The 18328-nt window shown below is 45.6% G+C and overlaps 1 protein-coding gene across 11 annotated transcripts in view; it reads left to right on the top strand.

The window, feature by feature from the left end:
• Positions 1 to 18328, top strand: part of LOC118376571 (GRB2-associated-binding protein 1-like) — a 114694-nt gene that overhangs the window by 30838 nt on the left and 65528 nt on the right. The window contains exon 1 of one of the 11 annotated variants that reach the window (XR_008065771.1): positions 3074 to 3295. The exons of 9 other annotated variants lie outside the window; for them this stretch is intronic. The gene's annotated coding sequence lies outside the window, so the exon portion shown is untranslated. Of the gene's footprint in view, positions 1 to 3073; positions 3296 to 10165; positions 10315 to 18328 lie in introns of those variants that run through there. One more of the 11 variants, XR_008065772.1, reaches the window with a different exon arrangement.

Genomic DNA, 18328 nt, shown 5'->3' on the forward strand with positions numbered 1-18328 from the left:
TTTTTTGACGAGGGTAATGTTTCTGTGACGAGGGTTTTTTCTGTGACGAGGGGGTAATGTTTTTTTCTGTGACGAGGGGTAGTGTTTTTTTGACGAGGGTAGTGTTTTTCTGTGGAGGGTGTGTTTTTTTCTGTGACGAGGGGTGTTTTTTTAAGTGTTTTTTTGTTTTTTTCTGTGACGAGGGTCGTGGTGAAGGGTGTTTTTTTCGTGTGACGAGGGTACGAGGTCGTGTTTTTTTTCGTGTTTTTTTCCGTGACGAGGGTCATGTTTTTTTCCGTGACGAGGGTCATGTTTTTTTCCGTGACGAGGGTCATGTTTTTTTCCGTGACGAGGGTAAGCAGAACCACATGGTCGGGAGTGAAATCTTTAAAGTATGTCATAGCTCAATTTTGAAGATTCATTAGAAGTGCACATTTGTTTTCCAAATAAAAAATGACCATCATGACTCATTTGCATGAGAATGAATTGTTACCCCAAATCCCGTAATCGTCACAGCCCTAGCATTCACACTCGAGCACGCAAACCCACATGACACAACACACACACACACACACACACACACACACACACACACACACACACCCTCAGTGGGCAGTGAGGTCTGGTCATGTGTCTGACTGGCGTCTCCACCACCCACAGCCTGCTGCTGTAGTGTGGAAGCTCTACTGATTAGTGCTGTCTCTCTCTGGTTCCATCAGCTTCATCAACATACTGTGGTTGTGTCTGTAAGAAAGTTAACCTGTCCTTCATGGGTAGTGGTGAAGCCCTGACTTATTAGGCATATGATCATCTTTTGACCATCTGTTAGTAGGGTCATGAACTTTGCATGACAACGGGTTGGAACGGACTGAACAGGATGTCAGGCCTGTTGAGGCCTTGTGGGCCAGACATAAGGAGAACTAAGGTCCTGACTCCATTTGGCCACAGCCTGGCGAGGGGCGGACGGCGAGGGTGTTTTCTGTCCTGCCTCACCGTTGTACCACTGGCCTAGCTAGTGTAGGCCCCTCTCCTCTCGGTGGAAACAGCCTGTCGTAGCTGAGCGGGGAATAGGAGGTGGTGGGTGGAGGGGAGGTGGCCTCTGTTATTTTCAGTCCATTGTGTCTACTTCCTGTGGGCCAGTGGTTATTGGAGCAGGGTGTTAGGCTTGACGGAGGTGGTCGGCTCAACGCTGGCTGGCTGGCAAGCAGCTTGGATGACTAGCTACCACGCTCCTGTCTTCGCTTCCCTATACCCGTCTCCACTCCGAATCGGCACCACCAGGTAAAACTTTGCCCCCTGAGTTCGTTGTCATACTAGTGGTAGCCATGTTTTCCTCTTGTTGCTATATGCATGTTTTTTTAAACTTGTTGTTGGGGAAATGATGTTCGAACCACCCATGTCTGGCGGGTAACACCTACCCTCACTCGGCGCCTATGGTGCCTCTTTCTTTAAAGTCAGACGTTGTAGATCCGTCTGTCCGCAGTTTGTTTGTTTATCTGTTGCGTGTGGACAGTGTTTGACGCCGGCGCTAAAAACCCAGTAACGCGGGAGACAGGAAGTGGGCGGTGGAAGTGTGCCATCCGCCCTCACTCTTATGTAAGGTGAAGCCTCCTCCAGGGCGGCCGTTGTAGGCGACGTATATTATTTGAAGACGAGGAGAGGAAGCTGGGCAGTACCTGTGGTAATAACACTCTCAATAAGAGCCTTTCTGTCTGGTAGCATTGGGATAAACAGTAGACCTTTCTCAAGAGAGCTAAATCTCATTAGGTTTACTTGCATGTCCATGTAAATGGGGTTATTGAGTTTGTAACCTGCTCTATACAGTATATTATCTAACCTGTGTAATCAGTGTGTGAATCCCTTCCGCTCTGTATTGCGTTGAGACAACAAAATGACACTGCTTGTGGAGTTGTGGGGGACCAAAGGGGACATTGGATGGATGGATGGACGGACAGGACATCCCCAGTTCCCCCTCACACTCAGAACAGGGCCCCTCGCCTAAAGGATTCCCTCCTCCCATGGGTCCAAGTCCAACATGGGGGATCTATAGTTAGCCCTGACCAACGGACCTCCTGCCGCGTGACAATGGAGGCAAAACAGGAAGTCTTTTTGCCCTGTGTGTACGTGTGTGTGTGTGTGTGTACGTACGTACGTGTGTGTGTGTGTGTGTGTGTGTACGTGTGTGTGTGTGTGTGTGTGTACGTGTGTGTACGTGTGTGTGTCCGTCCGTGTGTGTGTCCGTGTGTGTGTACGTGTGTGTACGTGTGTGTGTCCGTCCGTGTGTGTGTCCGTGTGTGTGTCCGTCCGTGTGTGTGTCCGTGTGTGTGTCCGTGTGTGTGTACGTGTGTGTACGTGTGTGTGTCCGTCCGTGTGTCCGTGTGTGTGTCCGTGTGTGTGTCCGTGTGTGTGTCCGTGTGTGTTCGTGTGTGTCTGTTGGGAACAGATGACCAGGAAGATTAAAAAAAGAGGAGAAAAATGCCAACAGAGTGGAAACTTCCAGCAGCAAGGGATGGTTTTTCCTTGTGCGTTTGTCTCTCCTCTCTCGCTTGTGTTTTTCTCTTCTAAAAGACCCTGTTTCCTGGTAAACATTGAGAGAGAGACGGGGGGGGTGTTTGGTTTGGCGTCCGAGGAATGGATTAGTACCTACTGTTCAGTCGGTGGTTGTGTTTGTGTGTTCAGTCGCTGTGTGAGAGCTGTTACTTAACCACGCTCTCTCAGCCATGAACAATGGGAAATCAACCAACACGGTAATGTTTAAGCCCACTCACTCATAGTTAATGCTTTACCCGCCTTAGGCCTCTGCAGCCTAACCTGGGCTGACTGGAGCTGTACGTACTGGGGGATGTGGTGGGGAGGGAGGATTTCTCCACTCTGGCAACCATCAACCCTGTCTGGCGCTGGGGGTTTCGGGTTGCAGGTGGTGGAGAAAACGGAACCAGTTGAAGAGGGAGATAAAAACGGTCCTCGTTTTCTAAAACCAGGCCATTCCCACGGGAACACTGTTACTGTGCTATTGATCTCCCGCCCTCTCTTGTACTCTCTCGCCCCCCCACCCCCCTCTTTCTTTCTCTGCCTTTCCTAATGAATGATTGTGGCCTGACCCCTGACTGAGAGCTCCTCTTGTCTTCGCCTTAAGAGTCAGTCACACAGTACTAGCCGTCCCAGCAGCAGTAGTACGGCGTTGGGTGACAGTATGACAGAGGGACAGCAGCAGAGATGGGACATTGGGAAAGTAGGATCTGGTGGACAGGGGAACTGCCTCTAACTGGGCATCTTTGGATAACACCTCCCAGCTGACCAACACTCCCACAGACCGGTAAGAACTAAAGCACCTCCGTTATCTCAACTGGGAAGAAGCAGAATGTGTTGTTCCAGTACTGCACACTTGTGGTCCCAAGACTACAGGAAAGCCTTTGAAGAAGTGTGTGTGTGTGTGTGTGTGTACTGTTTGGCTGGATAGCAGGACTATCCAACATGGATTTGTGTTCTTTGGACTGTCAGTGTAGAGGGCGGTTGGGGGATTTGAGGTCTGACGGTGACGGCGTCTCACTGGGTGTGAATTTCACAGCTGCACATCAAAGAGCGGGACTGTGGGACGGCGGAGGGGGAGGGAGGGAGGCTTGTTTTGTTCATCGTGGTAGATCAATACAGTGATCACATCCAGTCAGCTAGTGTAGCTCAGGGTCTGATGCATACAGCTACAGCACCATACTGGAAGGCTATGTAGATGGGATGCTCTCTATGCATCCTCACTTAGGATATATCCTCTCAACAGGACATGGAATTGTACGGTGAGGATGCTTCTCTTGCCGTTGTTTGTGTGTAGAGCTTTTTGGCAGAATACTGTACCTTGGCTGTTGGGTCACTTCATTGTTGGCGTCATATGAAAACAACATGAGAGAAGTGGAGCTCCTTTTTTTCCTGTTTAAAAATGATTCTTTTTTTTAGAATTCTCTCTCGCAACATCACAGAAATCATCATTAGTCAGTCTTAGTCTCAGCGACGCAAACGTTTTATGAACTCTGCGTCTGGGGGTTTTTGGGTCGCCATATTCTCCAGTCTGTCTCCTCCGTTGTTATTGCGGCCTCATGTGTATGAAGACTTCTGCTGATTCCATGCCCTTTTCTGTTGCTGTTAGCAGTGCTCTGCATAAACTAGGCTATTTTTACAGCTGGCCTTTCCCTTACAGAGAGGAGGAGAGAGAGGGTCGTCCTTATGTTACACGGCAGATGTAGGTCCTGCCAGTGTATTTCCAGGGGGAGGAAAGTGTTTAAGGTCACAGTATATGATGACGACATTAGGTGGACTGGCCACTGTTTTTTCCTTCTGATGTTGGCCCTTATTCAGAAGAGCCCATCCAGAGTCAAATCTTGTCCCCTTGCTATTTGTACATCTCTGTTGTGTTACTGCACAGCATGATGAGCGCTCGCTTGCTCGAGCGAGGGAGAGCTAGACTCTATACATACATACATACATACATACATATACATATACATACACACACACACACTGCAACAGGATCAAGGAGTTAGCCTGCTAACGTGCCTAAATATTCTGAAATAACTATTGTTTTTAGAAAGATACTTGAAATGGGCATGGTCTACTCAACTCAACAACCAAAAACACATATCTAAGTTCAGCATCCTTTTATCAACCAGAAAATAAACGCATTTCTGGTGGTTTATCAAAGTTTGCTTTCTAACTCATTGATCTTGCTTGGTAGTATTACCCCTCTGGTGTTAGCCTACACCTGGCATGGTTGTTGTTTACAAGGTCGCTGTAATAGAAGGTCACGGCTGCTCCTCAGCCCATTCCTCCTCCTCCACCTCTTTTCTTACTAGCATGACTTTATTTTTCTCTCATTTTCCCCTCTTTTTTTCCCCCCTCTTTATTTTGCTTAAACACACACAGGAATTGAGGGGGATTCTCCATGATTCATATTAGCCAAGGGCTGTGTAATGGAAGTGTGTGGCCTCCTCAGCCCTGTGTCTCCACCTTCATCAAGCCTGCTGCTGGCTCACATATCGGTGCAGGTGCTGGGGATAGGAACTAGGGACTGACTCTCTGTAGAGTGGTTGTGTTAGATTGATTGCCCCATAGCCCTATGGTGGTTTTCCTGGAGACAGCATGATCTATTCACCTCAGTCTGGATGTGGTCGTTGTCTCTTCCCCCCTCCCATTTGTGGTTTGCAAATACAGTTTAATTTTCTCCTGCTTGTGATGTGGGAGAGTTTTTATTTTATTTTATTGGAAGCAAAATTAGTTTGAACTGAAGTTTTATAACTGACCTAATGTCAAGTTAATCACGATGGGTTGGCCGAATATATTTATTTTCCCTGTCATGGTAATGCCTCAAATTAGCCAGTTAAACAGAGCAATTTATGCAGTGATGGAAAGAAAGTGAGAAGGTATAAAAAGTAAGCACCTTAGTCAGTATGCACAGAGCTGCAGTCTAGACTGTCATGCGTGACCTCACCCTGGGTGCTCGGCAACGTCACTCGCTGTGTGCCTTTTTGTTTTTAGAGGGCCACTCTTATTCTATTTGGACAAAAATCCCCTTCCCCCACCGTATGTGTTCTAAATGAGCACGTGGACTTTGTGCCCACAGAATATTCTGTTAAAGGCAGACAAAGCCTTGGTATCAACCACTCTCTTACCCAGCCCCCTGTTTCAATCAATTATCAACTAAGTGCGTGTTTGGTTTTAAATATGAACTCTTTGTTCAGTTCATGCCAGTCCATTTCATACCAGTCAGTCGACACTAGTGGACTTGAGAGGACCACAGTCTGCCCCAGTAACTCCTCCCAGTAAGAGTTTTGGTGAGGTAACGTTACTAGAGTGCCTCTGACGATTGGCTATGAAATGCCCCGCTGTAAACAAGCACAACAGAGCAGTGAATTGAACAGGTGTTTTTATTAATGAACATTCAGGATAATGTGTATTCAAGTCTTTACTGTGTTGTAATGTCAACAAATTGCACATCCTGCTTTCACTGGACATCTTCATTGGTTTAGAAAATGATCAGAAATGAACAGCTCAACGCAGAAGTGTCAATTTTCACTTAGCAACGGAGCTGATAAAGAAAGGAGGTAGAGAAGTGACGCTCTAGCAGTGTGTGTGTGTGTGTGTGTGTGTGTGTCTGTGTGGGCTACTGTGAGTGTGAGCGAGTGATATTGGGAACAGGGAGGCAGGAGGTAGACGAGTGACCTCAACCAACCAACCAACCAATCAGACGTGTTCTATAGTAGACTAATAGTATAGCGTGAGTCCTACACAGTTACAAACAACTCCATCTAGAATATAAATGTAGCAGCCTACTATTGTGCTTGGTCATTGTAGCCTAACCTTCTCCTTTAATTTATAATTCTAATATATCTCCTAATTTTTGCCCCACATGGAGGCTCTGACTGTACCCTATTGCCGCTTTGGTGACTTATGATTGGTCAACTACAAGAAGCTACGCTCACCACTCTCGTGAATAGCAAAGAGCTGCAGCATAAATTAGTCTCACGGTCTCTCTCTCTCTCTCTCTCTTTTTGTCATGGGAAACATATGTTCACATTGCCAAAGCAAGTGAAATCTGTAAGAAAGGAACCCTAAACATTACTCAAGTTTCAAATGTCATATTATGGGGACACTGAAGAAGTATATAAACAACTTGTAAAGTGTTGTCCTCATGTTACGTAACTGAAATAAAAGATCCCAGAAGTGTTCCAAATGCTTTTCTCTCAAATTTTGTGCACATATTTGTTTACACCCCTGTTAGTGAGCATGTTATCCTTTTTGTCAAGATAATACATCCACCTGACGCCAAGCTCTGGTGGACATTCCTGCAGTCATCATGCCAATTGCACACTCCCTCAAAACTTGAGACATTTGTGACATTGCATTTGTGGCATTGCGTTGTTTGACACAACTGCACATTTTAGTGGCCTTTTTATTGTCCCCAGCACAAGGTGCACCTGTGTAATGATCATGCTGTTTAATCAGCTTCTTGATATGCCACACCTGTCATGTGGATGGATTATATTGGTAAAGGAGAAATGCTCACTAACAGGGATATAAACAAACATTTGAGATAAATAAGCTCTTTGTGTGTATTAGGCATTTCTGGGATCTTTTATTTCAGCTCATGAAACATGGGACCAGCACTTTACATTTTGGGTTCATATTTTTGTTCAGTGTGCTCTGTAAATAGGGAGTGTTTGGCGACCAGGCCCAGGAGGAAACTGACCACGCAGACCGTGCAGTCTCCAACCTCTTTTATTAACTGTGCAGGAACAGGACCATAAACTGCACCGGAAGGAAGACTTCGCTGGCTCGGGATTCAAGAGATTGGTTGAAGTCTCAAGATGTGATACTGGCTGGGAAAATAATAAAATCCTGCTGCTTTGTCTGCAAGGAATGTGGCTGTCTTACTGAGAAGCAAAAGTCTTTGTCTTTCAGTTTAGATCTTTTTGTTACTGGTAGTGCTGAGATGTTGTTTCGTGGTTATGAGGCCTGTGAAGGGGGGGGCGGGCGTGTTGCATAGGCAAAACCAAATTCTTGTTTGCCGCAACACCTTGCTTGTTTCAGCAAGGAGCAACAAAGTTAAATGTTTAGAGGTCATGTTACTGTGGAAATGGACTGAACTGCATGAATGCCCGATCGTCCCCTCTTCAGTCCGTTGTTCATTACGCAATTATACAGTAATTGTGGCAACCAAGCCCAGGATGAAACGAACCGAGCACAGGAAGTAAAGACTCTTACCTGGCCCAGGATTCAGGAAATCGGTTAAAGTCTCAAGTGACACTGAACACATTAATATTTCAATGTCAAACTGATTATGGCATTAGTCACGTATACACCTATATCTGCTTGTCTTAATTGGGCTACGGTCCTAGTCGATGTAACACCTCGTTCTGAGCAATCTTTTGAATTATTAGGATATGGAAACGGCTTTTTCTGTGTTCCAGCTGTCTATTTGATCTGTGTATGTGCCAGCACCGGTAATGCAAGTGTAACGGCTAGCTAGTTAGCGGTGGTGCGCGCTAAATAGTGTTTTAATCGGTGACGTCACTTGCTCTGAGACCTTGAAGTAGTGGTTCCCCTTGCTCTGCAAGGGCCGTGGCTCTTGTGGAGCGATGGGTAACGATGCTTCGTGGGTGACTGTTGTTGATGTGTGCAGAGGGTCCCTGGTTCGCGCCCGGGTATGGGCGAGGGGACGGTCTAAAGTTATACTGTTACACAAGCGGAAGAACTTAAAGTATTCACACGTGGTCAATTTCAGCCAATTTTTGTGGACTCTGCGTCTGCCAGCACATTGATAGTTTAATTTGTTGTGCGGCGTGAGCACTTCATTTTGAGAGGTGGCCTGAGTTCTGTTCACTTGAATTACGAGGGCCGGTTCCCCTTTTTTAGGGAAATGTGAACACAGCTCCCCAGGTTCGTGATTATTCCCACACCACAGCGACACTGTTTACTCCACCATAACCCCTCACATTGGTGCCACAACAAAGAGAACGTGTGGGTTTGCAGAAAAAACCTATCCCGTTTTTGGATATTGATTAACCATTGTCAAGTATGTAGAGGAATTCTAAAATATTTGGTGTTTTTAGTTCAAGATTATTTGTTGGCAATATGTGATCTTTAGTATAGGCTTAGAGCTTCATACGCTGTTTATTGATTGATGGGTTTGAATAGTGTGAGAGGACAACATATTTGGTGTAAGTCATAACAGGGTACAACTCTAACTGTCACATACAAACGTTATGTCTGAACTGCGAATCAAATATTCTTTAGCAAAAATAACACGTCACTGTAGTATGTTTTTTATTTAGTAAATTTTCTGCATTTATTCAAGTCCCATGATGTAGCCTGATGTCAGATCTATCCACAACAGGGTTATTAGGGACATTTATTCAAGTCCCATGATGTAGCCTGATGTCAGATCTATCCACAACAGGGTTATTAGGGACATTTATTCAAGTCCCATGATGTAGCCTGATGTCAGATCTATCCACAACAGGGTTATTAGGGACATTTATTCAAGTCCCATGATGTAGCCTGATGTCAGATCTATCCACAACAGGGTTATTAGGGACATTTATTCAAGTCCCATGATGTAGCCTGATGTCAGATCTATCCACAACAGGGTTATTAGGGACATTTATTCAAGTCCCATGATGTAGCCTGATGTCAGATCTATCCACAACAGGGTTATTAGGGACATTTATTCAAGTCCCATGATGTAGCCTGATGTCAGATCTATCCACAACAGGGTTATTAGGGACATTTATTCAGATCCCATGATGTAGCCTGATGTCAGATCTATCCACAACAGGGTTATTAGGGACATTTATTCAAGTCCCATGATGTAGCCTGATGTCAGATCTATCCACAACAGGGTTATTAGGGACATTTATTCAAGTCCCATGATGTAGCCTGATGTCAGATCTATCCACAACAGGGTTATTAGGGACATTTATTCAAGTCCCATGATGTAGCCTGATGTCAGATCTATCCACAACAGGGTTATTAGGGACATTTTTCTGCTTGCACAGCATGTAAACCCGTCTTACTGAAAAGGGGAGGGGATACCTAGTCAGTTGCACAACTGAATGTGTTCAACCGAAATGTCTAACGTGTCTAACTCAACCCTTCTGAATCGCCCCGGGGAGCAGTTGATGTTGGGGGTTAACTGCCTTGCTCAAGAGCAGAGCGGCAGATTCCTAACAGCGACATTTTGTTTACTGGCCGGAAGCAAGGTTTTTGTCTTTTAGTTACTGTTAGTGCTGAGGGGAATTTTGAAAATGTTGTGGTTCTGATAAGTTGTGTGTGTGAAACGATGACCATATCCTCGTTCTCAAAGAGGAGGAAAAGAGTGCCAATATTAGAGGAAGACTCATGACTGCTGAAGTCAGTTATGCATCAATGTCAGTGAAATGAAACATGATCAACTTTTTTAGTGGAATGGGAATGTGTGTGTGTGTGTTTGCTTTTCAGAGATGCTCTTGGGTAATCGTTTCACTATCTTTCCAGATATATGTGTATATTGGGGTGCATTTTTTTTTTTAACACACACACACTCCACCCCTGCCTGTCTGGCCCTCCCCCTCTGATTTAGTGGTGGGTTGCTGGCTCGTGGCTGCTGCTTTCTGCTGTGTGCTGCTGGCAGTTAAGGAGGTCTGGGACCACCTGATTACACTACACAGGAAGTCAGAGGAGGGAGAGGTCACACTGCAGCCCCACACAACACACTGCACCTCTCCGTAAAGACAGGAGAGCAGACAACACTCTCACAATTTAACCAGACGCTCAAGGAGACTTCAAAACCCTGCGCGCAGCACTCGTAAGGTACAGTAAAGGGAACGCTCGGTCTCCTGTGTGTTTGTTTGGACAGTGTGTCAGCCAGGGGAGGCAATATCAAATACCTTGAGATTGTGTGTGTGTGTGTGTTTGTGTGTGTGTACAAGGGGATTAAAACTGCCAAGAGGGTTGCTGGGAGAGGCCAGGTGAGATGACTGAAACTCACCTGTGGAGTGTGTGTGTGTTAGTGGAGCAGCATGGGCTGAAACTCTCACTCATCTGTGGTGGAAGAACGGGGTCACAGAGGGGTCGAGGTGTTTTGCGGTCTCCTTTTTGGCTTGATCTCTCTCAACGTAACAGGAGCTTCTGTTCTGCTCCTGCTGCTTTGTATTTGACAGGGTCTGTCTCGTTGACTTTGGGCGACATGTGAGAGGCTGGCGTAAGGAGGACCAGGCAGCCGTACTCTACTTTTACTGAACAAATAGATCCAGATGTTTGTTCTATTCAGTTGTTGGAGGGAGTACTATTAAATCCACTCATGCTTGTTTAGGTGTTAGCTCAGTATTTTATTACTGATTGAAAACCAATGGCTTTACAATAGCTGTGAACTGAAACACTTGCCACCTTTTTCTGTTAAACTATTTTATTTTGGCCTCCTATGTCTGTTTGGCATGAAATGTACCAGCGGTTTAGATGGGTTTTGAATTCCCCTAACGACTGTGCCAGGTTGGACAGAGCCGGATGCTGACTATCACAGAGACCATTTTCTCTCTGTTCGGTCTCTCTCCCGCTCACTCGCGGGGAAAACTGCCATTGCTCCTCGGTCTCAAACTGCCATCGCTCCTCCAGCTCCTAGCCCTCATTTCCTGCCCTCGCGTGGCTCTTTCTCGTTCCCTCTCTCTTATTCTCTGGCTCTGTGTGTGTGTGTGTCTGCAGGGGCGGCTGGCCTGTACCTCTGTCTCTCTTCTCTCTCCCTGGGTTCCTGTCTGGCCAGGGAGGATTGTTAGGACACATACCGACTCCCACTGATTAGAACAGAAACAAGGGAGGCCTTTTCTCACTTCAGAGGAACCTTGAATAAATTCACATTGTGGCAGTTGGGTGGTTTGTCAATGGCCTTTCGACACACTGACGGTTACCTTCTCTAGTAGAAAACTGTGATAACACTGTTCAATGTATCAGCACCAGTATCATCACTCTGTTTTTTTCCCCCAAACCTCTAGAGGTGCCATACTCATGCCTTTGTGTGCACAATTTGCCTTTATAAGCAGATCAGGACCTGTTATGTTGTTGCTAGTGATTAAAGTGACATTTGCTGGCAGGCAAAGCTGATCCCAGGTCACATGTTGATGGCAGTGAATAACAGGAGAAGGGACTGACCACTGACCACCAGTCTCCAGGCAGCTGGACCTCAGGCCGGCCTGCCTGCAGATGGAAGTCCCCCTTCCCTCCAGCGGAAGAGGGGGATGACGCCTGGACAGACACTCAGCCAAAGGGCATACACACTGCTCGAGCGTCAACTGGCCTTCGCTGACCGCCATATTATCTCTTGTGGCCTATGAGGATGTAAAAATAGCTGTTTAGCAGCAAGAATCTTAGACATGCCCAGAAAACAAAGACTGATTTATGCAAGCTGCTGGGCTAAGCATAGAGAGGCTTTTGTGCCCCCAACCTCCCTCGCTCTCCAGACCTCATCACCAAGGCCGCGAGCGCCAAAACCTCTGACGCTTTCTAATACTCTACTTTAATAACGGGCATTGTTTGGGACGGCCTTGGGGTCCTTGCTGATTGGCTTGGCGTACCACAACGGTGTACGCGATTGTATTTGTTTATAAGCCCTAAAGTTGGGCTGCGGCGTCATTCAGAATGTGTGGTTGGTTTCAGGACCTTTTTGAGTAAGCAGAGAGCTATTTCACGATAATAAAAAAATGAAGTTTATCCTTATATATGGTGGGGGTTGATTCTCACTAGTGCTTTCACGTCTAGTTCTTCGAATACTATTTCCAGCAGGTCTGTGTTTTTATTGGCTTCTCCCAAGTCATTACTGGAAAGCTTGACTTGTATACCTGTTGCAACACTGAACTTTTAAAGAGGACAGCATTATGATGAATGCCAGAGCCAATGGTATTGCAACTGAATGCGTCTCGCATCTGTCATGAACATGGAACAGGAAAAGTTCCAGAATGGCTCCTCCCACTGTCTCTCCCTTTTCCCAGCACTGTTGCACAAACACAGTCCTGTGGCCTGCCTGCCTACATGAGCAGCTCTATAAGAAAAACAACAAATGCTCCACTACCCAGAATGCCCCATAGAATCTAGGCTACATATGCTCTGAAACACACTTGATTAGAACACATGCTTGCTGGGAAACCAAGATCTCAACGAGGGTTATTGTGTTGAAATGACCTGCGTCACGGCACCGTCTTTGTTTGTGGGACCTTTTCAAAGCACAGTTCATGCGTTCACAGTCTGGAAAAGCAAAGCGTAATCAAAGGCAAACCAACCAACGTGTGAGAGATGACTGCAACGTATCGCTGTGTGGCTTCTAATAAGAAGGGCCAATGACGCGCGTACACCGTGGTCTGTGGGTTTTCCCTCATCTTGTTCTATCCTGGTGCTCGAGCGGAACCTGACTTGAGAACCTACAGATCTGTTTGTTCAAGGTAGAGGGAGCAAGATGGAGGGAGAGAGGAACAAGTTAGTAGTTTGGTTTACAGGCAGAGCTGAGAGGAGGTTGCTGTGGAATGGGGGGTGGTAGCTGAAGAACGCTTGGTTCTCAGGTTACCGCACCTAATGCCTCAACTAGCTCTCTTCTCCCTAGCTGCCTCTCTCCCACAAGACTCCTCTATTCACCACAACACATGGCTGGAACCGAGGCTGCTACTGTTAGTCAGGGCTAGAGAGATGTAGTCGAAGTCAGACGTTTACATACACTTAAGTTGGAGTCATTAAAACTCGTTTTTTAACCACTCTACAAATTTCTTGTTAACAAACTATAGTTTTGGCAAGTCGGTTAGGACATCTGCTTTGTGTATGACAAGTAATTTTTCCAACAATTGTACATAGTGAATTATAAGTGAAATAATCTATTAAAGGGAGTCAGAAGTTTACATACACTAATTTGACTGTGCCTTTAAACAGGTTGGAAAATTCCAGAAAATTATGTCATGGCTTTAGAAGCTCCTGATAGGCTAAATTACATAATTTGAGTCAATTGGAGATGTACCTGTGGATGTATTTCAAGGCCTTCAAACTCAGTGCTTCTTTGCTTGCCATCATCGGAAAATCAAAAGAAATCAGCTAAGACTTCATCAAATAAATTGTAGACCTCCACAAGTCTGGTTCATACTTGGGAGCAATTTCCAAACGCCTGAAGGTACCAAGTTCATCTGTACAAACAATAGTATGCAAGTATAAACACCATTGGACCACGCAGCCGTCATACCGCTCAAGAAGGAGACGTGTTTCCGAGAGATGAACGTACTTTGGTGTGAAAAGTGCAAATCAACCCCAGAACAATAACAAAGTACCTTATGAAGATGCTGTAGGAATCGGGTAATAAAGTATCTATATCCACAGTAAAAAGAGTCCTTTATCGACATAAACTGAAAGGCTGCTCAGCAAGGAAGAAGCCACTGCTCCAAAATCACCATAAAAAAGCCAGACTACGGTTTTCAACTGCACATGGGGACAAAGATCGTGGGGGGGGGGGGTTCTTTGGCTTGCAAGGGGGAGGCTCTATCCCAACCGTGAACCACAGGAGTGGCAGCATCCTGTTGTGGGGGTGCTTTGCTGCACTTCACAAAATAGATGGCTTCATGGGGATGGAGAATTATGTGGATATATTGAAGCAACATCTCAAGACATCAGTCAGGAAGTTAAAGCTTGGTTGCAAATGGGTCTTCCAAATGGACAATGACCCTAAAGCATACTTCCAAAGTTGTGGCAAAATGGCTTAAGGACAACAAAGTCACGGTATTGGAGTGGCCATCACAAAGCCCTGGCCTCAATCCTATAAATGTGTGGGCATAAGTGAAAAAGCGTGTGTGAGCAAGGAGGCCTACAAACAGCTCTGTCAGGAGGGCCAAAATTCACCCAACTTATTGTGGGAAGCTTGTGGAAGGCTACCTGAAACATTTGACCTAAGTTGAACAATTTAAAGACAATGCTACCAAATACTAATTGAGTGTATGTAAACTTCTGACCCACTGGGAATGTGATGAAAGAAATAAAAGCTGAAATCAATCATAATCTCTACTATTCTGACTTTTTTTATGTTCTTAAAATAAAGTGGTGATCCTAACCTAAGACAGGGAATTTTTACTTGGATTAAATGTCAGGAATTGTGAAAAAGTGACTTTAAATCTATTTGGCTAAGGTGTATGTAAACTTCTGCCATCAACTGTACCTCTCTGGGTTGTTATTTTCCCCTTGGACTACTGACTGCTCATTGTTTCTTTATGGCTTAGTCCATAAATCTCATATGGCTGTAGTCCATATGAGAAGGGTTTGGTTGTACGTCACCTCCACGTGACCTCGTCTGGAAGAAAAGCATTCACTGTCTACAGACTGGCCGGCCTGAAAATATGTAACCCCGTTCTTTGTTAGTGTCACCAAGCCATCTTGTTATTTGTTATGGCATCATCGATACCCTGACCTCTTCTCCCCTCTCCACTCCTTTCCTCTCCCTCCCTCCTCCTCCATGCTCACTCCCGTCTCCTCTCTGGTTCTGTCCTGTCTCTCTCGGGTTCTTTCCCCCTCTCTCTCCTCTGTCTCTCTCTCTCTCTCTCTCTCTGGGCTTGGAGAGAAGCTGTTGTCAGAGGAACAAACGGAGAGGCTGTTCCCAGCCGGGGATGAGTCAGTGCAGCTGGAGCTGCAGGTCACACGCCCCCGGCGCCCTCTCTCTCCCTCTTTCTCCATCCCAACTCCGCCAAGATTGCTTTTGCTGGGCCCAGCGCTAAATGCTAACACACCCAAAGCCACTGAGGGAGCTATGCTAGGCTTATACTGCTAACAACCACACCAGTCACTGAGGGAGCTAGGCTATTATAATGCTAAAAACATGTACAAAGTGAGTTGTGCCAATGCTATGCTACAAATGCGTATCGCTGTTAGCCCCATGCTTTTGCTAATACCAAACACAGAAAAACAGAATAAATCTATTGCATTCCACAGGTCTGATTTTAAGCAGAGTTCTACGCTAATGCTAACAACAATCTGAGTAAGGGATCGTTCCAGGCTAATACTGACAACTGACTCAGTCATGGGAGCAAAAGGGTTCAGGAGATGATCATCCAGACGTTTCCTTTCATAAATCAACAGACTTTAATACGCTAGTCTTTTGTTAGTCTCTCCCTTTGAAACTCTTAAGAGAAAAGATGGTTTACAATTGTATCATTATTCAGGTCAAGACCGTAAAACAATCTGACCTCACCTCACCCCTTACTAAACACACACAATGGCCGAAAGAAGAAAGGGGGACTGAGAGAAAGGGATATTTCGTGAGGCACCTGCTGTCTTGAGTGTAGGAGAGAGACCGTAAAAACATAGCTGCTCCATCCATTTAAAGTTAACATATTCTCTTGTTTTGAACCAGGGAAAGGGATAGAGAGGGAGAGAACCAGAGGGGTAATGGTTGACTCTCCACTACGACACAGACATAATAGCCTCAGAGCTAACCACAGGGCGTGTGCCTTTAGACCTCATGCAGTTTCCACCTCCCGGAGTATCGTCTAGGCAGAGGCAGTATGACCTATTCTGGCCCTTGGAGCACTGGGAAGTGGGAAGGAAGGGAATCCCAATCCATCTGGTAATGACTAGATGGGGAAATGAGGAAAGTGGCTTTTGACGAGGTTGGTGAGTTGGTTAGGGTTTACCATAGTGTCATCACTCCCCTGCAGAAACTGAGTCTCAGCCATAACGATGCATTTACTTTGAGGCAATGGCAACGTTTTCAGCGGTCAATTTCCTTTGTACATTGCAACCTTATTTCCTTAACAGTAATTATCTACTTTTTACGTGACTTGTATGTACTCACTACAGTAAGTTGCTCTGTAAGAGTGTCTGCTAAATGTCAAAAACATTTAAAAGAATGTAAACTTGGCCTTGATTTTTGTTTTCATATTGTGCCAACCCACATGCGTTCACTTGTCACTAGGCAGCATAGGCCTGCAGTGTTAAATATAATAGTGAGAGGTGGTTGTTTGTCAGCGAAGGTGACTGACTGTGTTGTAGCTAGGCAGACTGCTGCAGCTGACGCACTGTAACCCTGTGTTGGTGGCAGTGCCAGCAGTACGAGGGGTGGTGGCCCGGGACTCTGCCCTGACATGTTTGACACACACTGAACACAAGCCAGCGTGCCTGGCTTAGTCTTTCCTCTCAAAGGTAGCAGCTGTGTGTGTTTATATATGTAGTTGGGACAGCTGGACTCTGGTCACAAATTCCTACACAAACAGCCCCAGTAACCTCTCTGATCAGTTATGTAACCCAGTCAGTCAGTGGGTTATGATTCGTCTCGTGGTGTTACGTTGGTTCGCTACACTTACCAAGACCGATTTAAACCCTTCAAGTTAATTTCCTGGTTTACTGTAGTGCATATCCGATTCCAGTGCCAAGTTTGTTTTCGGTCTTCTTTGTGTGTATCTCCTGTTCTTGGCTCATGCCTGAGTGAGTCAGTTGATTTACTAGGCCAATCTGTGGTACTCCTTGTTGAGCTGCTGACATCGTAACACACCCCCTGAACCATTCACCACCCCACCTGGCTCAATGTGGGAATATCTGTTCAATGTGCAGGTAGGCCCTTTATGAAGAGGCAACCAAGCTAAATCTGAACTTTAACAGCTATATAATAGACCGCTAATTTCCCCCGCAAACTAGCACCATGGCTAAATCCCTGACCAACCAAACACTGTCAGTTTCCACTATTACGACCAATGCAAGAGCTTATGATTAGCAGTGGCTATGTGGTCAGTGACTCCTGTTGTCATTCCAAACGGACTGGACTCCACTGTTCCGGCTCGTTGAGTCCGACGGTCCAGCAGGACACACGCTGTGCCACATTAGCCCTCGTTGGCACACGAGCCAGGGCCCATTTCACACTTACAATTTGCTTCGCCTGCTAGTCAGTCGCTGGCGCTGGTATCCTAGGAACAACACCGTCCTATCTGTTCAGTTGACAGTGCTACTGTGGCAGGCATCCCAAAAAGCCCAAGCCCTGCCTTGCTTAAAGTTGAACTATTTGTTTGAAACAATAAAGCCTCCACCCGCCTCTTTTGGTTAAGGAATGGACCTAAAGAAATAGAACCAGTCTCATTCATAGACCAAGCTATGAATGCAAGGACAGACCAGCCATGCTATCAAAATGATAGTTTTAACCATGTTTTGAGACTATACCCTGTTTGTTTACATTTACTTAATTAATAAACATTGGAGTAAAACAGGCTAATATTTTGGGTGCTGATAGGTTATGACAGTGGAACTTAATAGGTATATATCATTAATTTATAAGACCAAAAATGATTGTAGCCCAATTAAGGATTCAAGCTTTAACTCTCAAACCATCGGATATGTAGAGTATATGGATGTGTTTTAAGTGTGCCATTTATCTACCCTGGAGGACCATCTGTAGCCATCTGTGCTCTTAAAGGCTCTTCGGGTGCATTAGCTACCTTTTTCAATAGAATTAGCCCCCAAGTGCAGGAAGAAGCTACTATGTAGTTAGCAATGATAAAGAATATATTGAATATCATGTTGCCTGGCCCATATTCACATAGTTTCTCAAAGTAGGAACGCTGATCGAGGATCCAGGTCTGGCCTGTCTATGTAATCATATTCATTAAGATCTATCTAAAAGGTGAAACTGATCCTAGATCGGCAGCAGTCCTACTCCAAGGTGCGGCTGTCTCACGGTTGTTAAACACCAGCCAGCTCCTCCAGCTGTCTGGCCTCATTTCTAGCTACAGTACCGGAGCTTGTCATTAATCACTGTCCTCAATGGCGGCATAATGTCCCATTCTTCTTCTCTCTTCCCCTTCCAGAACATTCTTTGATTAGGATTATAGCC

This window comes from Oncorhynchus keta, chromosome 16 (assembly GCF_023373465.1).
Source record: "Oncorhynchus keta strain PuntledgeMale-10-30-2019 chromosome 16, Oket_V2, whole genome shotgun sequence".
NCBI classification, from domain to species: Eukaryota; Metazoa; Chordata; class Actinopteri; order Salmoniformes; family Salmonidae; genus Oncorhynchus; species Oncorhynchus keta.